The sequence below is a fragment of the Lepisosteus platostomus genome, chromosome 5 (genome assembly GCF_059453375.1).
Source record: "Lepisosteus platostomus isolate fLepPlt1 chromosome 5, fLepPlt1.hap1, whole genome shotgun sequence".
Taxonomy (NCBI): domain Eukaryota; kingdom Metazoa; phylum Chordata; class Actinopteri; order Semionotiformes; family Lepisosteidae; genus Lepisosteus; species Lepisosteus platostomus.
In genome coordinates this window covers 19,137,754-19,156,689 of record NC_142615.1, presented here as the reverse complement: position 1 = coordinate 19,156,689, position 18,936 = coordinate 19,137,754, and the positions used below count along the sequence as shown (strand labels likewise).

The window sequence follows — 18,936 nt, the reverse complement described above, 5'->3', positions numbered from 1 at the left end:
TGTGGGACGGCACTTCGATACTAAGATCGTTTGCAGCACACGCATGGTTTCCCCCCTTCACGCAAAAAACATAGACAAAGGAAGCTCTCTTGTCTTGGGCTGCTGACTCCCGGATTTAAAGCGCTCTGGGTGCCAGCTAAGTCTCTAACAAGGACACTATAAAGACAGGAATTACACTTTGCTCACGTCACGCATGGAATGGCGAGGCTACTTGTTCCAATATTATCTAGTCTCACCTCATATGGTGCCGATTCCTGGTTTTCATTTAAGAAAGAGCACTGCAAACACCGTAAACAGTGCAAAACGTGTGATGAAAGAAGTCTTTTCCCCCCTTTGTCTAAAGCAGAACACAGCGGAGTCATGCCGAGGGTTGTGAGATCAAGATTTCAGTGGAGCACTGTCGTCTATGTCTTTAGCTACATGAGTTGGACATCCTCTTGTACACGGAAAGCAGATTGAGATCCTCTGACATGAAAAGTGCCAGATAAAAGCCATTTCTCATCCTTTCTCTTAGTGGTGGAGCTATCGCATGTAAATGAGGCAACTTGCAAGGCGAGCAGGCTCGGTGCACACCGAACGCAGATGTCTCAGAGCAGTTGAGACGTGTCCAAGTGGCTGTCAAAGAACAGCACTTTGCCGGCACTGTGGCTTAGTTGGCTAAAGCGTCTGTCTAGTAAACAGGAGATCCTGGGTCCGATTCCCAGCGGTGCCTTTCTTCCTGTCTTACTGTACAGAATTTATCCTTATGGGCAAATCCCATGCCTTTTAATTCAGATGAATGCAAGTGTTCGTTTCCTTTCTGGAACAACTTGTTTTGAAAGAAATCTATACAGCTTGCGAAAGATGAAACACAAATCTTGCTTATCAGTGAAGAAGAGGTACTCCCAGCAGGCCAGCTAATACTAGCAACGTTTTTTTTTCACCCTAACCCAGAGAATGGAGAAAAGCGAGGCGCCTGTGGCTCTGCAGTGTAATCAGTTCGCGAATTCGGCGGTTAGCTGAAAGAGTGGTAAATGGAGCTCGCCCCAGCCCGTCCTTATTCTTTTAAAGAGGATAAAAAATTAACTTCGCCGCCATTATTACCAGCTTTAAAAGACTGCCATGGGCACAGAAAAAAACACACTACAGATGACTTTTCTGGAACCGAAGCAGAGATTCCTTTACGAACCAACTGATAAAGCTCAGCCAGTGAATACTGTTATCAGAATGTGAAAGCACGATCAACTTTGTAACTGCAACCACAGGAAAAACAGCAAGAAGCAGGCTCCATTCCCCATTTAAATCTGTTGTGTGAGGCATGCTTTTTGCACGCATGAAGTAAATCCCACGATCGCTTTTGAACGTGGACAAAGTACTTCCAAAGGAGCGCTATGCGCAAAGATTTAACAAGCTCAACCCCCGCCGATGATTTGGTGTGAAGAAGCAGAACATTCAAGTTTCACAGACAGAAGCAGCACGCCAGCACAGCCAACATTAAAACGGAGGGCACACTACGATTTGCATTGACACAAAAATGATCTGGGCAGACGTCGTTCCCTGCATAACGCAAAAAGTGGCAAAGCGCTTTTGGGTTGAGAGGACGCAAGAAGGTTTTTGTTTTGTGCCTTGATGTCAAGCTGAGAAAGTATCTTTAAACACTTTGCTTAGTTTCTCGAGAGACTGCCAAAAAGCAGTTCCCTCCCTTTCGTCTGAAGCCAGCTGAAAGGGGGTCTCGACAGAAGCACCTGGCAGCGGTGGGATTCGAACCCATGCCCCCGAAGAGACTGGAGCCTTAATCCAGCGCCTTAGACCGCTCGGCCACGCTACCCGCTGTGTGTTGTCTCTTTGTCTCATTACTTGCCCGGAGGAAGCCGGGTGGGTTTTGCTCTTGTCGCCCGACTTAGTGGCGTTATGACCGTGGAACCGACTGCACCTGCTTTTTCTGAGATGCTTCCCCACTCATGGCGAGATCTCGACTTCTTTAACACCTCTGGATAAAGATCTTCTGTGGAGCAGGTTTCAGACCTCTGCGTACAGCACCCTTGATGTCATTTTATTTTTACAGCAGCCGCATCCGGAAAGTTGTGTCTTTTACGTTTTATTTGAACAACAAAACTACATACAATACAAACAAGAGCACATATAACGTATCAAGAAAATCGTCAGGGGCACATGCTATAATACAATTACACTTTATGAAAAACGATTACACAAGGTAAATAAAGATAAGGTCCGCACAGCTTGTTCTTACATTTCGAAAGAGTCCGTAAACACCCCTTTACGTCTATTTTGAACTTTTCAAACGTAGGACTCTTCCCAGACCATTTCACTTTATACCACATTCCTAAACGAGGATGCTTCTCCTGTTTTAGAACTATTTTGGGCAGTATGGCTTATACAGCACACCCACAGTATTCTAATGGTGGACTGCAGATCTGTGCTATAGTTCAGTCGAATTCAAAGGATCCAGCAATCGTACTGGATTTGACTGGGATTCTGAAATGTCTCTTGCAAAAGTATTCGGGTTTGCTTGAACCTTTGATACAAAAAGTGATCTGATCTGAAACTACCCAGCTTACAATCTCTGAGGTAGTTGTCACTAAACTCGGACGTGATGTGGCACACATGTGCCGTGTGCCTTTACTTTTGTAAAAAACTGGTATCGGGAAAAGTTTCTTAATATTTCTTTTGATTAGCATGCAAGAAAATGTGATCATTACCTATGGAATTTCCCGCCAGTGTGGAGCTTGAATTCACAACCTTGAGACTCAGTGTTCAAGAGTCACAGAAGAGGTCAGCCTGGTCTTCAGTTTGCCAACGATAAGCTCCGGCAGTGCTCCTCTGTAAAGCAGATTGTTCGGATCGGTTATGTGGGACGGTACTTCGATACTAAGATCGTTTGCAGCACACGCATGGTTTCCCCCTTCACGCAAAAAACATAGACGAAGGAAGCTCTGTTGTCTTGGGCTGCTGACTCCCGGATTTAAAGCGCTCTGGGTGCCAGCTAAGTCTCTAACAAGCACACTATAAAGACAGGAATTACACTTTGCTCACGTCACGCATGGAATGGCGAGGCTTCTTGATCCAATATTATCTAGTCTCACCTCATATGGTGCCGATTCCTGGTTTTCATTTAAGAAAGAGCACTGCAAACACCGTAAACAGTGCAAAACGTGTGATGAAAGAAGTCTTTTCCCCCCTGTGTCTAAAGCAGAACACAGCGGAGTCATGCCGAGGGTTGTGAGATCAAGATTTCAGTGGAGCACTGTCGTCTACGTCTTTAGCTACATGAGTTGGACATCCTCTTGTACACGGAAAGCAGATTGAGATCCTCTGACATGAAAAGTGCCAGATAAAAGCCATTTCTCATCCTTTCTCTTAGTGGTGGAGCTATCGCATGTAAATGAGGCAACTTGCAAGGCGAGCAGGCTCGGTGCACACCGAACGCAGATGTCTCAGAGCAGTTGAGACGTGTCCAAGTGGCTGTCAAAGGACAGCACTTTGCCGGCACCGTGGCTTAGTTGGCTAAAGCGCCTGTCTAGTAAACAGGAGATCCTGGGTCCGATTCCCAGCGGTGCCTTTCTTCCTGTCTTACTGTACAGAATTTATCCTTACGGGCAAATCCCATGCCTTTTAATTCAGGTGAATGCAAGTGTTCGTTTCCTTTCTGGAACAACTTGTTTTGAAAGAAATCTATACAGCTTGAGAAAGATGAAACACAAATCTTGCTTATCAGTGAAGAAGAGGTGCTCCCAGCAGGCCAGCTAATACCAGCAAGTTTTTTTTCACCCTGACCCAGAGAATGGAGAAAAGCGAGGCGCCTGTGGCTCTGCACTGTAATCAGTTCGCGAGTTCGGCGGTTAGCTGAAAGAGTGGTAAATGGAGCTCGTCCCAGCCCGTCCTTATTCTTTTAAAGAGGATAAAAAATTAACTTCGCCGCCACTACTACCAGCTTTAAAAGACTGCCATGGGCACGGAAAAAAACACACTACAGATGAATTTTCTGGAACCGAAGCAGAGATTCCATTACGAACCAACTGACAAAGCTCAGCCAGTGAATACTGTTAACAGAATGTGAAAGCACGATCAACTTTGTAACTGCAACCACAGGAAAAACAGCAAGAAGCAGGCTCCATTCCCCATTTAAATCTGTCGTGCGAGGTATTCTTTTTGCACGCATGAAGTAAATCCCACGATCGCTTTTGAACTTGGACAAAGTACTTCCAAAGGAGCGCTATGCGCAAAGATTTAACAAGCTCAACCCCCGCCGATGATTTGGTGTGAAGAAGCAGAACATTCAAGTTTCACAGACAGAAGCAGCACGCCAGCACAGCCAAAATTAAAACGGAGGGCACACTACGATTTGCATTGACACAAAAGTGATCTGGGCAGACGTCGTTCCCTGCATAACGCAAAAAGTGGCAAAGCGCTTTTGGGTTGAGAGGACGCAAGAAGGTTTTTGTTTTGTGCCTTGATGTCAAGCTGAGAAAGTATCTTTAAACACTTTGCTTAGTTTCTCGAGAGACTGCCAAAAAGCAGTTCCCTCCCTTTCGTCTGAAGCCAGCTGAAAGGGGGTCTCGACAGAAGCACCTGGCAGCGGTGGGATTCGAACCCACGCCCCCGAAGAGACTGGAGCCTTAACCCAGCGCCTTAGACCGCTCGGCCACGCTACCCGCTGTATGTTGTCTCTTTGTCTCATTACTTGCCCGGAGGAAGCCGGGTGGGTTTTGCTGTTGTTGCCCGACTTAGTGGCGTTATGACAGTGGAACCGACTGCACCTGCTTTTTCTGAGATGCTTCCCCTCTCATGGCGAGATTTCGACTTCTTTAACACCTCTGGATAAAGATCTTCTGTGGAGCAGGTTTCAGACCTCTGCGTACAGCACCCTTGATGTCATTTTATTTTTACAGCAGCCGCATCCGGAAAGTTGTGTCTTTTACTTTTAATTTGAACAACAAAAATACATACAATACAAATGAGCACATAAAACGTATCAAGAAAATCGTCAAGGGTTCATGCTATAATATTGTACTGTTTTCAGGTTCCCTCAGGAAAAGGTCAAGTGGCGACGTGATAGTTAACCAAGCGACAGCTTCATTCTTTTAAACCACACAAAACCAAACACAGGACATACACACACGAGGAGACTGATGGAGCATGTTCACATCGTTAGGGTGGTAATTACTTAACAACAGGCTATACACTTATAAGGCTACATGGTACCATGAGTGCCTAGGTGCACTTCCTCCTCACCACCGGGCCAGGGGGGTTACACTGTCCCCACCTGAAGCGTCTGGCGTCCCGCCGACATCGAACACCCCCCTCAGGCTATACTCATACTCTGCTAAAGGCTGTGGAACTCTGCGTGAGCGGCTGTTACGAAGCGGTGGTGGCCGGCGGCCCGCGGTCACCCCATTGTCGGCCGGCTCTGGCCCTGGCTGCTCCTCCGGAGCCTCCCCGCGGGGCTCCTCCTCCCGGTCCCGGTAGGGGGCCAGGCGGTCTCGGTGCAGAACCATCACTCTCCCCCGGTAGCAGACCTTGCCTACCACCCCGAGGACCTCAGCGGCCCCCTCCCACAAAGGCGCCAGCTTAGGGCTGAGGCCTTTGCGGCGGAGCGGGCTGTACACCCAAACCAAGTCCCAGGGCTGGAAGGCAGGCCCCCTGCAGCGCAGGTCGTAGTTCTGCCGGACTCCCGCCTGAGTCAGATGGGTCCGGGTAAAGCTGTGCACCCGCCGCATCCTCTGCTGCAGGTCCTACTCGTAGTCCAGTCCAGCTGGTGGTGCCGACTCGTCTCTGGGCGGCGGGCCGAAGACCAGGTCCACCAGGGTTCGCATTTCCCGGCCCAGCATGAGTGAGGCCAGGGTACACCCGGTAGATTCCTGGATAAGCCTAGAGCTCGAGGGGGAGGTGGCGGTCCCAGTCCCGTTGATGCCAGGACACCAGGGAGGCCAGCTGGGTGGCGAGAATCCGATTAAACCGCTCCACAGACCCGTCGCTCTGGGGATGCAGCGGGGTGGTCTGAGTCTTAGAGATCCCCAGGCACTGGCACACTCTGGCGAAGACCTGGGACTTGAAGATATGCCCCTGGTCACTGTGTAACTCCTCCGGCACCCCCAGCCTGGCAAACATCCCCTCCAGTAGTGCATCGGCCACCGTGGGGGCAATCTGGTCCAGGAGGGCATAGGCCTCCGGCCACTTCGTGAAATAGTCCATTGCTACCAGGACATAGCGGTTTCTGGCCTCGGCCCAAAACGTCCACCCACACCCGCCCCATAGGAGCCCCTACCTGGTGTTGTTGGAGAGGGGACCTTTCTGCGCCATGCACACCGCTCCACGTCCCGGTGGCAAAGACCCCAATAAAAATGGCCTCGGAGACGCTACTCGTCTACTGTTTTTTTACAGCCGAAATGCCCCACGCCCGGCTGGCCGTGCACCGCTTTGAGCACAGCCGCGCGGAGCGACTGTGGCACCACCAGCTGTCACCGTATCTCACCACTGGAGGGTACCCGCCACCCCTGGCGCAGCACCCCGTCCTTTACCTCCAAGGCCTCCCACGGGGCGCAGAGGGACTCGACGGACTTTGGGTGTGGGGCAAGCTCCTCTTGCATAGGCCGCACTCCTGCTGCCTTCCAGCGGAGCACCGGCCCCACGTCAGGATCAGCTGCCTGATGCTGCGCCAGGTCTGGCAGGCCCACCCCCAGCAGCCCCTCCAGGGCCATGGCCGCGGTGCTCGCCTCTGCCACGGTGCGGACAGCCTCCTCACGCTGCTCCTGCCGGGCGCAGTGGTGGCGTTCCGCGGCCTCGCAGGGGTGCCGCGAGAGAGCGTCGGCATTGAGATGGTGAGACCCCGCACGGTGCACAACAGTGAAGTCATATTCCTGCAGGACCTCTATCCATCGCACCATCTGCCCCTCCGGCTCCTTAAAGTGGAGCAGCCAGGTGAGGGATGCATGGTCGGTCCTCAGCTGGAACCGGGTCCCGAACAGGTACGGCCTGAAGTGGCGGACCGCTGCCATCACCACCAGCAGCTCGTGACGGGTCACGCAGTAGTTCCGTTCAGCCCTAGTCAAAGCCCGACTATAGTAGGCAACTACAAGCTCTCCATCTGGCCTCTCCTGCGCCAACACCGCACCCACCTCCGAGTTACTCGCGTCAGTATCTAGGACATACGGTAACCGCGAGTCGGGGTAGGCCAGCATGTAAGCTTCACGTAACCAGCCGAACGCTATCTCACAGCCTGAGTCCCAGTCGAAACGGCAGCCCTTGCGATGCTGGCAAAGTCCCGGACGAACTTCCAGTAATACGAAGCCAACCCCAGAAAGCTGCGCAGCTCTGCAACGTCGCGGGGAGTCAGCCAACCCCTCACTGCAGCGACCTTACCTGGGTCTGTAGCCACCCATCGCGGTCCAACAACATGTCCCAGGAAGGTCACCTCCCGCCGCAGGAGCTCGCACTTGCGGGGGTTGAGCCTCAGGCCAGCACGGTTCTGGAACTGGAGGTTCGTCAAGGCCTGGTTGAAACACCGGGCATGAACCAGCAAATCGTCCAGATACAGCACACACTGGTTCCACGGGACCGATGCCAGCACCCTCTCCATCAGCCTCTCGAAAGTCGCCGGGGCATTGCACAGGCCAAAAGGCATGACAGTAAACTGCCAGAGGCCCTGGGGAGAAGGAGCCAGAGGGAGCTGAACCAGGTCGACCCAGTGATGTAGTCCAAGGCATCGTCTATCCTCGGCAAGGGGTGGGAGTCTTTCCGGGTGACCTCATTCTGCTTGCAGTACTTTACGCAGAACTTCCATGAGCTGTCTTTTTTTCGGTCCAGTACAGCTGGTGCAGACCACAGGCTCACGGAGGGCTCAGTCACTTTTGCTGCAAAGAGGTCATCGTTTTGGGTGAGTAGCGCCTGGAGCCACTGCCGCTGGTCCCAATCGAGGCCCTCGCATCTTCGCTGGTAGAGGTCCTCAACGGTGCGCCTAGCTTCCACGCAACGCTTGGCCCCCGCCACTGCCGCCTTGTCTGGCCCCCCGGGTGACTCAGGGGCAGGATCTGGCACGCTCTCTCTCCAACTCGCAGGCCCAATCCGCCCCAGTGACTGCCGCCGCCGCCACCACCACTGCCTCTTTTTCTCCTGGCTCCAGCAAGCCCGCGTCCCTCGGCCTTCGCCGGGCCTGCCCTCCACCAGGTGAAGTCACCCCTGCCACACCAACTCCTGCCAGCTCAAGTCCAAACTGGCCCCCACTCGCTGCAGTACGTCCAGCCCCAGAATGCAGTCCTCCTGGATGGGTGCGAGGTAGCAGGGGTGGCGGACCGTCGCTGCACCTAGACGGAAGGCAAGCACCTGTTTCCCCCGGACTGCAGCGAGCTGTCCCTTCATGGTCCTTAGCCGCAGGCCGGAGGCCTCCCATCCTGGGGGGGTGGTGCCCTCAGTGTTGGGGAGGACGCCCGGCCGGAGTAGGGTTACCGATGAACCGGTGTCAAGCAGGGCCAGGCAGGGTTGGTCCTCGATTTGGCAGTGGAGGTACAGGCCCTGGCTACAGCCAACTCGCCCCACGGTGGCGTGAGGGGCGCCGATCTTAAAAGCGCTCTCCGGAGTGGGGGTTGAGGTGTTCAAGAGCGGGCAGCCATTCCCGCCCTGAGCCGCTTTGTTCTAGTTTCCCGACGCCGATCGAGGAGTGCGAGGTTCGGGTGCCCAGCAGTACCGGGCTCGGTGCCCCCTCTTCCCGCAGCGGTCGCAAAACAGCATGCGGGGCTGTTCCGTGGCGGTTGCTGCACGGGCTGGCTTCTCTTCCCCCTTGCTGAACTCCTCCGTCGCTGCCTCGGTCTGCTGGCAGGGCGCCCTGCGTCTGCTGGTGCTTCCAGCCACCCCGAACACGGCCTCAGCCCGTGTAGCAAGGGCCAAGGCCTGCTCCAGCAATTCCGGCGCGGCCAGCTGCACATGGCGCCACCTCCTCGTGTGAGAGGGCCTTGAGAAAGGCCTGGAGAGCCATCTCCCGCTGCGCCTTCCGGGGAAAAGTTGGGTATCCTCGGCGGGCGAGGAACAAGACATCCGCGGCGACCGGGCCCAGTCGCTCTTTTGGTCAGCGGCGCCGCAGGGCCAGCCTCTCCCGCATCAGGTCCGGCTCCTCCTCCACACCGAAGCGCAGCTGGAGAGCTGCTGCCAGCGCCGCGTATTTGCCTCAGTCCTCCTCCGGGACATCCAGGAGCACCTGGCAGGCCGCTCCTTCCAGCGCCGCCGCCAGGTGGCCGGCCATCTCCGCCCGGCACCAGCTGTTCGTCCGGGCCGCGAGCTGGAACTGCACCTCGTAGGTTTCCCAAGGCGCTGCCCCGTCGTAGCGACCGGGTTGCACCCGCGCTGATGGGTGTGGGAATCGCTGATCGGCTCTGGCAGGGAGGGTATCTTCTCTTTGGGGCATCCACTGGGCGGGAGTAGCAGCAGGTCGCCCCAATTCTACCGGCAGGACCACTATTGAATAGCCCTGGTAAGGGCTGTGGCCACCTGTCGCACCCAGGAGTTGCTCAGGCTCCCTATGTGCGCTGCCGATGGGTTCTGTCTCTTTTAGAGTCAGACAGCACTTGACAGAATCGGCTAATGTCTGCCAAGATTTGTCCATCCTGCCCGCTTCTGACACCAATGTAGCGTTTACAGGTTTTTCTCAGAACAAAGGACCAGTGGAGACGCGATTAACAAACCAAGCAATAACTTTATTCTTTAACAACCACAAAACCAAACACAGCATATACATGCACATGAGGAGACTGACAGAACACGTACACATCTTTAGGGTGGTAATTACCTAACAACACACTATACTTTTACAGGACTACACAGGCCACTAGAACTACTAGGACATTATTTACACAGGTAGGGTCAGCCACTGGTCATCGTGCTGACCCTCAGACTCTCCCCGGCTACAACTCCCAGCATGCCCAGCGGTACTATGCACGCCTAGGGGCGCTTCCTCCTCACCACCAGGCGAGGGCGTTACAATATATATATTTTTTTTCTCTGGTTCTCAGCAGTATCATTGGGCTGAACTCCAGTTAAATGCTTGGCTTAGAAAGATCAAAAGTGAGCGAGGGAAGATGGGTGGAGATTAATGGAAGTTATAAAAGCAATGGGTTGGCTCTGCTTAAGCTTCATTCAGACCTTATTAGGGAAAACTCTATGGGTCAATTGCATCGAACTGAAAGTAGCATACTAACAGGAGTTCAACCCGTGCTTAGAACGCAGATGCCGTCTAAACTTGTGCTCCACCTTAAGTCCAATTGCAACAAACTTTGCTGCTGTGCTTAGTACGCAGTGCCGAGCTAAACCTGTTCTCAATTGCAATGAAAACAAAGTAACAACTGCAGCACTCCAGAGTAACTAAAGTAGCGGACTAATTTAAATTATGTCTTCATATGGCTTAGTACCGTACTCGGTGTAACGCAGGATTGCATTAGAAGGCTCCCAAATATAGTGGAAATAATCTGTTGCTTGGAAATGTATTGGAATATTAATTAAAATTGCTTTACACTCATACCATATTTATTAATAATGAAGTTTATGAATGTGTGTATTTACAGAAGTGTCATTCACTATTTATGTTTAATGTCAATCATTACTAGTAGCTGTGAGTTTTAAGATATGCTAGGGAGTGAAGAGAACAGAACAGAGCAAATGGTTATATAAATGGAGTGGGAGCCTTTAATATGTTCTATAAAATTTGGGAGTCAACTGAATAGATTTGCTAAGTATTTTATTGTGATGGGTCTCTGTATTTGTGGTTATCAGTGGAAAGCAGGGATAATAAGGAAATGGGTGGCACCCAAGCACATGTTAAAGAAAAAAACTTGGCTTCTTAAAAGTGATTATGATAGCCACAGGACAGAAGAGACAGTGCACTGTGGTCCAATAATGACTGTGTTGAAACAGCCAGAGTGTGCTGCATGCCATGGAGATGGAAAAGGTAGCTCATCCCAGTCAATCGCAAGGTTGTGTAGGACTGCACATGACCTGATGATGATGGTGCTGGCTCTTGATGGACTGGTATACAAACCAAATGACAGCCAAGCAAAGCGTTAGTTGTTTTACAATTCCGAAAGATTGTTCAAAGTGGCTTCTTGCATTTTTATGACTCCTGTTATAGTGCTTCTCTTGTAATGTTGTAGGATTGTGCACAGGTGTCAGAAGATATAGTCATAAAGAATAACCACAGGCAAAACAACATGCCAGCTTGCTCTTCCCTACTTTGAAAGGAAGATATTGGAACTGATTAAAGAACTTAACTTGAAATGTAAGCTCTTACTGACACAGGAGAGAGAGTTCTGAAAAGTAAGCACAAGGCACACTGTGGATAAATAAATGTATTAATTTAAAAAAAGAAATACTGAGAAGGTCAGAGGAACAATAATTGTTGTATTTATTTGCTCAGGTAGTTTTATAAGTTTAACTTTCAGTAAAGTTCTGTTAAAAATAAAACTGGTCATTAGTTGGCGTCTTTTGTAATGATTTAGCAATAGTGACATGTCGGCTTGTTCGACTGGAGTGTTAAACAAAATTAATACAGTAGCGTCCTGTCTCAAGTGTACAGCTGCAGTTCTCGTTTGTTTCGTGACTAATTGCAATTGCATTAGTCTGTGTAAAAAAAGACTTCTGCAGCTCCAGTGGTGCGATCGAACTCATGCTGAGATTGAGTTCAAGCCTCACCTGGAGCAGTGTGGCCTATATTTTCAACTATTTAAACTAACTGACCAGTTTAGGTCCTGTTAAGTATTTGCTGGAGATCAGGTCTAAATTAACATGAAAGGAACAAGTAAAGGTTTGTTCCTTGTCAGACCTGAAGAAGGCTTCAAAGCTCAAACGTTGCTTGCTTCTCTTTTCAGCATGGAATAAAATTTTACTTGTTCCTATGCAGTCCACACATGCTGACACAGCTCCCTACTTAAATTACCATCAGCAATGGACCTCCAGCAGACCTATACACAAATATATGAGAGAGGTCTACTGAAACGAGAGGAGCACGATGGAGTACCGAAGACTTGAAAAAGCACTCACTTTTCTGTGTTTTTGTTGTTACCCAGATTTGTTTTTAATGTTCTTTTTCTCTTTGTTTTGAAGTTGTTCTGTTTTTTTTTTCTTTTTTGTAGGTGTTAGACTACTACAGGGATTTACCTAGGTTCTATTAAGACTTCTTTTATCAAAACATATTTTATTAATAAAAGCGTGATTTCTTAATAATCAACTTTAATGTTATCTTTATTAGTAGCTGTATTACAGGTAATGCATGCACAGCCTTTATTATGCTATAGTGAATTTTCAGGTATCCCATGGAGGGAAGAGAACTGAAATTAAGGAAATACTTATTTAAAGGGGTCTTAAAGTCTTAAAAGTGTTCTGTCACATCTGGGTGTTAATTGAATAGATTTGTTGTATTATTTCATATGATTTGACTCTACACTTGTGTTTCTCAGGAGACAGCAGTAATATTGGGGATTTGCGGGTACAGATAATAAATTATACTATACAAGTGTAGAGGTTTGATGGGTTTACTGAGACAATTATTAATTGTAGCAGTAATCACGAGGTTGTTCGTTGTGGTTTTTAGAAAATCAATCGTCAGAACAACTAACAACGCACACACACGGGTTCAATACACGAGATACATTTATTCAAATAAATTGTGCACCAAACATATACTAGTCTGCCTGGATACGAGCAGCAGACCTTACTGTGAGGGTTATCAATATACAAAGTATATAATCTCGAAGAGATGCAAACACAAAGAGATACACAACAGAGAATATATGTCAATATATATCGTTCGGTTACCAAATCGCTAATCAGTGTTATTACCCACTGTTACTCTAAACTCGGAAGTAAATACATTACTCATGAATTAAATTGATAACAACTTGTGTTGAGGTACAACTGAATTCTCGAGACGCAATGTAGAACATGGGGTTTACTTATCCACTGTGTATGGATTTGGAATTTCCCAGCACGAACACCAAACCAGCTGACAGGCTCTGTTGCAGCCTCGGTCCCAGCGGTTGTCCAATGGGTATTGTCCTGGCGTCCTCTGGCTACTGGCCAACCAGTCGAGGTGCAGCTCGGAGTAGGACGGGCGGAGGAATCTGACTGCGGCGCGCAGGGCAGTCGTTGCTCCGAGGGGATCTACCAGCAGTCCGGCTGGCTAGTAGAAAGTCTCTATGCACTATGCACTCTATGCAGTGTGACGGCTAGTCCTCACAAGTCACTCTTTTGCCCAGGAAGAAGCTGGTTCGTTCCCGGTCCAGCGCTGCTTCTGAATAAGCTATTCAGGTTGTCGACGAGGGTCCAACTGTGGGCTGCCGTTGATCAAGCGGAGCGTTCACGTTGGTAGAATTCTGAGTACGTACGGGATCCTCGGCCCCGCGCTTAGAACAAAGTCCAAGTCCCTTTGCAGACAACAGCCTTTGTCACGTGATTGTCTCTGAGGATGTGCGAAAATGGCCAAGGAGAGCCCTGATCTGAGCTTGCGCTCCCTTTTTGACCAAGACACAGATGTGTTCTGATTGGTTGAGAGTTTGGCAGGCATTGGAGACCCACATGGTGTTACCACACCCTGCCAGTCTCTAATTGGTTGATCAAGGTGAGATACTAGTCACTTACTCCTGACACTTAGGAATGCAGTCCAGATGTCCATTTGGCACTCCCTAGACAGATAGGCGCCAATGGATGACCATTGATCATGAAAGCCAGGCTTATCTAAGTGCATCCCCGTTTGGGAGCTGTCCCTTATCAAAAGAAAACATCTTAAATCAGCCTGCATGAATACTTTCTCTGTGGCTGAACCACAGAGATGGAGAGTGAGATGGGGCCTCATTAAGGAAAGCACAGCAACGCTTAATTCTGTCTTATTACCAAGCATTGCTGCTACAACTGCTTAAATTCAAACTAAACAGGACTATGGGAATGAGATTTGATTTCGAACTGGGTTTTAAATAAATAGGACCGCTGCACTACATTGTGCTTTATGTAAGACAAAAGGTGGGCTTCCTGTGTTTTCGATAACTCAGTTGTAAGAGCGGAGGAATATAGTGGAAACAGCTGGGAACTCTTTGTTCTCTGGTTTGAATTTGGCTGGAAGAAAGGTGTTTTTTATGTTCTTTAATCAAAAAGTGAAAATTTGTCGTTCACTTAGTTGTCTTATTTTCTAGGCTTGTAGACTCCTCACTCTTCCTAAAAGAAAGTGCTGCAGATAAAGATACAGTAGTTGTCGGAAGTTTGTTCAGTGGTAGAGCACATACAGGCTGTATGTGGTTGTTTTCAATCGCCGGCGTCTCCACTCTGGATTTCTTCCTAAGCGCGATATCTTTCCTTACTTGTGTGTGAATTTCAGCGCGACACATAAACCCTTTGTCTGTTTTATAAAGATTATATTTTAAATCAGTTAAAACAAAAAAGTACCTATTACATACACGTAGAAAACACATGTATCCAATTTGAAAATTTGGGCAATGTATTACTAGTAGTGGAGCTGAGCTCACAGAAGAGCAGTTGATATTGTTAAACCACGTATTATTTTTACGCTACTAAGCACTGGCACGGTGTTAGTGCAGTCCTACCCAAGCTTTCTATCGACTGGATGAGTCTCCTGTTCCATCTCCAATTCTTTCTGCACATTTCGCCTGTTTCACCACCATTATCATTAGACTATAGCCACTAATACGAGAATACTGTTCTGAAAGACTGTCTTAAATAATAATGTTGAAAAGGGTAATGATAAGAGTTTTTTTTCATTAAGGTAACCATACATTTGCCTGTATAGTACAACTTATTATCTGTATCCGCAAATCCCCAATATTAATGCTGTCTCCTGAGAAACACAAGTGTAGAGTCAAATAATATTACAACAAATCTATTCAATTAACACCCCTATGTGACAGAACACATTTAAGACTTACACCCCTTTTAAATATGTATTTCCTTCATTTCAGTTCTCTCCCCGGGATATCTGAAAATTCATTATAGTATAATAAAGTCTGTGCATGCATTACCTGTAATACAGCTACTAATAAAGATAACATTAAAGTTGATTATTAAGATATTACACTTTTATTAATAAAATAAGTATTGATAAAATTCCTTGTGAATAATTGTAGTGTCTGGAAAGCAATTGTTCATTGACGATATTATTTCCACTTCATTCAGGACAGTTCCAATGTAATCTATTGTTCCACTTCGTCTGCTTAGTCTCCTACTTTAGTAACATCTAATGGGGAGCAGCTGTTATTTTAGGTTTGTTGCAATTGAGAACAGGTTTGCTACAGAGCTGCTGACAAATTTCAGCAGCCAGTTTGTTGCAACTGACCCGTTGTAGCTACCAATCAGAAAAAAAACCAAACGCAACAACTTCAAAAGAAAAAGAACATTAAAAACAAATCTGGGGAACAACATAAACACAGAATCTAATGCGAGAGCTTTATCAAGTCTTCAGTGCTCCTCTTGTCTCAGTAGACCTCTCTCATATATTTATGTACAGGTCAACTGGAGGTACACAGCTGATAGAAATTTAAGTAGGGAGCTGCATCACAGCATGCGTGGGCTGCAAATGGAAAAGTATAGGTTTATTCCATGCTGAAAATAGAAGTAAACACAACGTTTCAGCTGTGGAGCCTTCTTTGATTGTGACTCGAAATAAATCTTTACTTGTTCGTTTGATGTTAATTTATCTCCATCAAATACCTAACAGTATCTAAACTCGAAAGTTGCTCTCAGTAGCTAAAGACACTGCTCCAGGTGAGGCTTGAACTCACAACCTCGGCATGACTCCGCTGTGCACTGCTGTATAAGTACCGCGCACTGACCGATTGCGCCACTGGAGCTGTGCAAGGTGTGCTCCTCATACAGACTGACGCTGCAGAAACACAGGGTGAAAACGGTTTCGGTTGTGGATCCATCTATACATGGGGAACACTAAAATAGCAAGGAAAATACAAGAAAAGAAACTGAAAGAATTGTGCTAACAGCAAAGGGGAACTGAGGGAGGTGGTCAGACAAGTAAATCAGCCTGGCAGATTATTTGTATCGACATTTTTTGAGTCAATCAGCAAACAGATTTCTCTTCATGTGCCTTAAACTGTGCAGTTTGTATCTTCGCTGTAGATAGGTTTCTTCAGAAGTCCAGTAAACTGACAATAATGGAGAACTAGCTGACGCACCCCGTCGTGAAGACCCTCTGTAAGGTGATTACACGTTTCAATTTCAAGTCGCCTCCTTTACACTCAATTGCAGCCCCGAAACTGAGAGAAAGCATGAGAAATGGCTTCAGTTTCAATGTGAAAGTGCAGTACAGGCTCGATGGCTTCACATCTCCCATCAATCACATAAAATTGCAGTAAAGCGATCTAAATATGACTCTTAAGTACTTGGAAAGATGATTATTTTGAGCGTGCCTCCAAGGGTCTGCTACGAGGCTGAAGTTACAGTAGCTTCTTATTCGCCAGCTTCTTATGCGTGTTTTTCGTTCCACCTTAAATGGTGCTGCTGTGATGTTATGTCGCCTTTCGCCTGTAGATGGCTCTCTTCGATCAGTACTAATCCGGCTGGAATACTGTAGACATCTTCACTGAAAAGGAATATCCAAATAAATAGCGACTGTCCAAATTATATTTTGTTATGGAATATATTTCAGAAAATCGCAAACCAATTTTAAAAACTCACCACAACACGGACTTACACTGGGAAAAGGTGACTGCACTTTCTGCTTATTGCTACGGCCTTCCCCCCGATTATGAAAATGTCTCACAGTTCTGACACCGCCGTGTGAAAGACAATGTAACAGACTATCAAAATCCTGAAGTACAAGAAATTTTAATGCACCAGTTTTTTAAATATGACCCTCTGATCCTGGCATGTCAGTATACATTTCGAAAAAGTATGGCACCAATCGCACGAATTGCAATGGCACAAATTGTTGAGAATATCACTGACCTTGCCGATATTTGCAGGGGATACGAATGTTTTGCACATGTTGAACTACAACACGTAAAAATTGAGCTTCTTAGTCAATATCATCGGGAATGTCCAATAATGACGAACATCAGTAGCTTCAAGGAAACTTTGACTCGCACATGGAGTTTTATCTTCAAATGGAGGGTGGGAGAATTTATTTGTACTCTCGTTGCTCATTAGCTAAACTATTTTAAAAATATGACACAGATTTGTTCGAGAAACTTGTAACCGCCTTAAAGAGAGTCTTCTTGAAGATGTGCACCAGCTAGCTCTCCACTGTCAATTGACAGGACTTTAGGAGAAACTGTTCTCATACAACCAACATACAAATTACACATCTTAAGGAACATGAAGAGAAATCCGTGTACTAAATAACATAAAATTGTCACTGCAAATTATCACCAAGCTGTTTCATGTGTCTGACCACCTCTTTCCTACTTTGCAGCGAGCACAAATCTTTCTGTTTCTTCATCGCAATTTTACTGTCTCTTTCCCCCATGTGGAGTTAGATCCACAGCTGAAACTTTAGGTCAGTTCCTGTTACTCTGTCCGATTGAAAGAGCTGTATTAAAGGCACTCCCATCTCTGCAGGAAAGTTATTGCTGCTCTCAACACAATATACTGCAGCCAAATATAGCGATACTGTCACTGCCTGTGGGCCACGTGTTCCTGCTGGCAGTCTATTATGTCATGTTCATCCACACCCAGAAACATTACTTCATCGCTATTTTACTGTCCCCCATGTGGAGATGGATCCACAGCCGAAACTTTAGGTCAGTTCCTGTTACTCTGTCCGATTGAAAGAGCTGTATTAAAGGCACTCCCATCTCTGCAGGAAAGTTAATGCTGCTCTCAACACAATATACTGCAGCCAAATATAGCGAAACTGTCACTGCCTGTGGGCCACCTGTTCCTGCTGTCAGTCTATAATGTCATGTTCATCCACACCCAGAAACATTACCGCTGTAGCACAATAGTTATATAGGCGCAGTCCATAGAGCAAGAATCTCTTAATCTCAGAACTGTGGGTTCAGCCCCCACATTGGGTCCCTCTGTGTCAATTTCATCCCCCCAATCCTCCTAGCATGACCTGATGGCGTAACAGTGATACCCAGTACCCAGCGTAATTCAGCTTTCTTTCCACTTGATTCAGATTTTGATCTGAAATCATCAGCCGAACAAGAGTTTGTCTAAATCGAGGGAGATGTGCTCACAAGCAAGTATTAAACACTTCAGCATTTTCTGTTCGAATACCACACTTTGTCAAAACACTGCCGTTTCTTAAGCTAATAAGTAAGGGTTTTTGAGCACGCATTGTATTGTTAATGCTTATATTAAAAAAGCATAAATTCACATAGTGGAATTTGCACTGAACAAAGTAGTCCAGCCCTTTTACAACATTACATACCCACTGATTAAAGCTTAAAACTACAGCAGCAGGAGCAACAATAATGGCAACAACATGTTTGGAGCTCGGCATTTCATTTATTCTGCGGAAACGTATCGGAATGAACTGCCCGAGATAAAAGAGTAATTGCGGCTTCAGATCGTTTTTACAGAGCATTGCGTTGTTCTGTTCATGCTGACTACACGCATTACATTTGTCATTTACTGCAAGCGTTGCTTTTCCAGGTTTTTCTGAAATTCCTCGCATTTGAGCCAGCACTAAAATATTTCATTCCCGTCGCTGAATACATCGTGGAAACGGTATTTGGAACGGAATGCTGTCACTCATGAAACCTCTTTGTTATTCGGTTCTGAAGTTTGAAAATGAAAATAAAACGGGGGTCACTTCATAGGCTTGAAAGAAGTCCAAGCAGCATAAAAACCCGCGAATTCTCACAAAGGCTGCCCCTTTCTTCTGCTGCTGTTATAAATCAGCCTTAAACGTTTGAATACATACCTTACTGCTGCTAATCACATTCACGTGTTTACGAAGCTTTTTTCTGTCCGTTATGTTTTTGCTAAGCAGTTTCT

At 47.3% G+C, this 18,936-nt stretch overlaps 4 non-coding genes and 1 pseudogene across 4 annotated transcripts; 2 read left to right on the top strand and 3 right to left on the bottom strand.

Moving 5' to 3' along the window:
* Nucleotides 1-1,725: 1,725 nt before the first annotated feature.
* On the bottom strand, nucleotides 1,726-1,807 carry trnal-aag (transfer RNA leucine (anticodon AAG)). Its single transcript has one exon. It is a non-coding gene; the product is annotated as a tRNA-Leu (tRNA).
* Nucleotides 1,808-3,485: 1,678 nt separating this feature from the next.
* On the top strand, nucleotides 3,486-3,559 carry trnat-agu (transfer RNA threonine (anticodon AGU)). The gene has a single exon. It is a non-coding gene; the product is annotated as a tRNA-Thr (tRNA).
* A 1,011-nt stretch (nucleotides 3,560-4,570) lies between these two features.
* trnal-aag (transfer RNA leucine (anticodon AAG)) lies at nucleotides 4,571-4,652 on the bottom strand. Its single transcript has one exon. It is a non-coding gene; the product is annotated as a tRNA-Leu (tRNA).
* A 1,689-nt stretch (nucleotides 4,653-6,341) lies between these two features.
* LOC148664520 (uncharacterized) lies at nucleotides 6,342-7,154 on the top strand (annotated as a pseudogene).
* An 8,582-nt stretch (nucleotides 7,155-15,736) lies between these two features.
* trnai-uau (transfer RNA isoleucine (anticodon UAU)) lies at nucleotides 15,737-15,830 on the bottom strand. Its single transcript has 2 exons — nucleotides 15,793-15,830; nucleotides 15,737-15,772 (listed from the first exon to the last, which is right to left on the bottom strand). It is a non-coding gene; the product is annotated as a tRNA-Ile (tRNA).
* Between the last annotated feature and the right edge of the window lie 3,106 nt (nucleotides 15,831-18,936).